At 33.8% G+C, this 4,347-nt stretch overlaps 1 long non-coding RNA gene across 1 annotated transcript; it reads left to right on the plus strand.

Annotated features, from left to right (window-relative positions):
• Positions 1–141: 141 nt before the first annotated feature.
• On the plus strand, positions 142–2,127 carry LOC134275542 (uncharacterized). The gene is made up of 3 exons (XR_009993843.1): positions 142–244; positions 327–448; positions 544–2,127. It is a non-coding gene; the product is annotated as an uncharacterized LOC134275542 (long non-coding RNA).
• Positions 2,128–4,347: the final 2,220 nt, after the last annotated feature.

A 4,347-nucleotide genomic window follows, 5' to 3' on the forward strand; every position in this document is an offset into this window, starting at 1 on the left:
AATCATCTCTGAACAAAAGTTAAAATATTTTAAAATGTGGATCTTCAATAGCTTCCTTATTATCCTGGCATGAAACATTATTGCAAACCTTCAGTCATCTTCTCATCAATAATACTTTTATTTTATGCATATATTATGCAGATTTGAACGACCATTTAACTGTCTTCATAACACTCGGAACGTCACTTGGAGGAATATGCATTTCCTTCCTACTATTTTCCATTGGACTGATACTTTACATGAGGTATGCTTTCAAATCAACTGAATTTTAAGCAGATTGACACTTACTTGTGCTCCTGTATAGTATATCTTGTTCTTCTCTGTAGAAGAGAAAAGAAGTTAAAATATTCAAAATCCCACAATGCCACCAAAGCATCCTACCATTATACCGATAGTCAACAGTACCAGCAAATAGATACAGTTGGAGAAATAGAATCAGACTACGCCAGTAAGTGAATACTACAAATATTACAAATAATTAACAAAAAATGCACGAAAAAATCAATTAAGAAAGTGCAATACTGCCTATTACATTCATTTCAGACATTGTAGACACGCCTGCCTACTCTACCTTGAGACAGATGAGAGAAGTATCAGTATGAGAAAATATCACCAATAAATCCTCCATCTTTTAGCAAATCTTGATATTATTTTTGTCTCCTACTTACTATGTGCATTTAATGATTGATCGATTGATTGTATATTGTTTAACGTCCTTCTCGAGATTGTTCACTCATATGGAGACGCCACTACTTTTCGCGATGGAGAGCTGCAATTTTGTCCTATACTCGGCACTCAGAACCATAGAGCAGGGAGGGGCCTTTCTCTTGCCAGCACATACTGCGACACGGGACCTCGGTTTATACGGTCTCATCCAAAGGACCAGGACCGGTCTCCACGTCCCACAATGGGATTCGAACCCACGACGTAAGGATCAATTCCTTACTTTGCGACTCTAGATCAGACTCTCTAACCACTGCGCCACGCGGGCGACTGTGCATTAAATGAAACACAAATATGAGGCGCGATTTTGGATTTATTTCCATTTAGTTCTATCAATTTTCTGAATAAGTGATATCATCTTTTTGAATAGATGCTATCATTTAATCGAATATGTGAAACCAATTTTTTGAATCGGTGATATCACCTATTTATTATGAATTGGTGATATAACTAATTAAAACGAGTGATATCATTTTCTTTAAGACAATCTAGGTTGAATGCAAAGTAAAGGATAAAATTTTAAATAGCTTTCAAAGAACATTTTCATTTTCTTAATTTAGCATTGATTCAAAAATGAAGATTTTGAATTCGATACTCTAAAACAAACTCTTTGAAAAAAGATTTTAAAAGATTCTCTACACTAGTTAAAGTAAATTCGAGCATCATACTCTACTATTTTGGCTTTGCTTTAAACAAATAAACTGAAAATTTGCTTTAAGATCTCATCTCCTTTCTTGCAAAATGAGAACACTGTTCATATGTTTCATGTTCACCAAAGGTTCCTTAGAAGATATGGAAAGAAATTACCGTCTTTTTATCTTGCTTTTCTTCTTACTCTACCTACTTTTTTGCAGCCCAGAGGACCGAGCTGCTCTATTCATATAAGTTTAAGTTTTAATGTATGAGATTGATGTGGTAGAAGTTATTCAGAATCAAATGTTAACTATATATTAATAGAATATACATATGAATGTCATTTCCCTTTGTAAATTACGAGATACACGATATATTTACTTCCATGAAGTACATCTTTATCAATATATATGTTTTAATACTAATGTATGAAATTGGTTATCATTTACCATAAAAAACGACAGATCCTCTTTTTAGAACATTAAATTTTACTTATCGCAGAAAAACGTTTTCACAATTTGTGTTTTATATTTATTGAGCCAAATATATTTTTGATGATATGTTATGTCTGTGTCTGATTCTATTTCGTATCTTTTACAGCTAACAATTGCTTGAGAAATTAAGTTTAAAACGTTACCGTTTTTGTATTTTCATCCGACTAGAAGTTTTCCGTAAATCTTCTCGACTATAGTCGTCATCATTCAGACGCATGTCTGATCACGCAAATCGAACAGTTTGATTACCAAGACTTATTTTCGTTGTTTTTATTTACTTCCCGGACGACAATTGATGGTACATCAATGTGTTCTTGTTACACATCAATTGTCGTCCGGGAAGTAAATAAAAACAACAAAAATAAGTCTTGTTACAAGTTTATCTTTTAAAAAAGATAGGTCAGCTAGCGCCGTACACTAGCAATTTTTGAATAAAATAAAGAAAGGAAGATTCGTGATCAACTGATTTATTTTGCTGAATTTTTTAATGATTAACGAGGCTAGAGTCTGATAGTTAGAGTTTAGTGAAGTGTATTTTGTAGAATTAAAATCATATATAAGTGTGGAAATGCAAATGTATCAATCCCTTATCGTGTTTTGACAACAAACTTTGAAAAAAAAAAGATTTTTTATGAGGTTGACGTATCATCCAGGAAGGTTGCCTAAATCGGAAGCTAGATGTGTAGAATCTTGGCATTATATATTCGTATAACCTAAGTTTTGTTGTACAGTTAACTTTAAAGTGTAAGTTACACAATAAATAAACAAACTTCAGATCCCAACAGAAAAGGCCAGTGTTAAATAATGACACAACGAAATTGATATCGTACAGTCTGTCTATAGTAGTTTTCACAGCTAGACCGTGAAGTTTTCCCAGAATGTCAGACCGTGAAGCCGAGCATGCGTATTCCAGAAATATGGACTAACGTACAGTAGTTGCTAGCGCTCGAGAGCGCTAGTAATAATTGTAACTGTATGTACATACAGTATGTCACTTTATTGTATTCATATTCGTCTTTTTTACATTTCATTTTGAACTTTTATCATTCTTCATTTTGTCTTTACTTCTATGTTGCTTTATTTTTTGTAAATTCGTTCTACTTTTTTTAAATTGATACATCAGTATCTTTAGGGGGCCGACTATAGTTTCCATTGCGCATTATTTCGCGCATCATATTAAAATGAAGCGTACTTACTGTTTTAATGCAACTTTTTTTGCTTAATTATTAAAATTAAACAAAACTAAGAAATTATAGGTATAAAAATGTAATTACAATTTGATATAACTGATTTTTTAACCGATTTTGCAATTGATAGGTAGGTTGACGTCGTTGTAGTGTATTTTTAACGTTATGATAATCTGTAGCCTTAAAGAAAGGGGTAATAAAAATATTATTAAGGAAAAAGTAATAAACATACGCTCTTGAACGCATTTGAATATGGATTGGTAACAGGCACTCCTAGTTTTCTGCCCTGAAATGACGTTTAATTGCTATCTATAAGCAGGAAGTTTCATTAACTACCTTTCTTCGTACACCCATCCTCGCCTTGCTCTAACTGTAGCGGAATATTCCCTCTTTTGTGACCAGTCGATTCACATCTCATCTGAAAGAAATTTAATCCTGTTTAATGTTAAATCCTGTGGAATTGGACAAATAATTTGGGTAGAGACGATAAAAAAATAAATACCTGGTACTTTGCGGCAACAACAACGACAAAGATAACGGACGAATTAGCTTGCCTGAGCCTACGCTTAGGTAAGCTAAAAGTTCTCTACACACGAACTGTAGATATACATATTCATAAAATTTTAATCCTTAACTAATGATGTTTTAGAGAAGTACGAGTATGCTTGTTTATGTGGCGTATGTCAGTATATATTGGGGGAAATTGCTGCCAAAATCGCAGGTGGTTGTCCAATATTCCAAATATCAAAATAAAATGAACATGTTCAGCTTCTTCTCTGAAAGCGCTCAACTAATTGACACCAATTTTGGCATATAGCATCCATAGGTAAAGGTCAACAAAAATGTGGTTTTAATGGTCCCTACCCTCTGTAGCCTGAGGGACGGGGTCAAAACCACTATAATTAATGTAATATTTCATTATTTTCTTCGTTACTCCTGGACATCAAGCAGTCAAACTGTTGGCATGATTGTAATAAGCACTAAGCCCTCTAACAAAATTGTGAAATTGATGGAACCAGGGTCATGGGTATTTGTGCTAAGGCGAGGCTCTGTTTAAAACACAGTGAAAATGTATTATGCTTTTAAAATCTTCTCTTCTGCTCCTGGGTATTAAAAAGCAATTATACATAGTTATAATGAGGAAGGGTGCCTCTTCCAAAATTGTAAATTTCATGGTCTTTGGGACATACTAGAAACTACTTAAGAAAAAATATTGCTAATTTCATAAGCATTTACCCTCCCCCCCCCCCCCCCCCCCCCAAAGATAAAGACCACCACAAAGCAAAATCAGACCACATTGGTCGGTATAT

The sequence above is a fragment of the Saccostrea cucullata genome, unplaced genomic scaffold (assembly GCF_032062105.1).
Source record: "Saccostrea cucullata isolate Sc308-1 unplaced genomic scaffold, CSIRO_AGI_Scuc_v1 ctg819, whole genome shotgun sequence".
Lineage (NCBI taxonomy): Eukaryota > Metazoa > Mollusca > Bivalvia > Ostreida > Ostreidae > Saccostrea > Saccostrea cuccullata.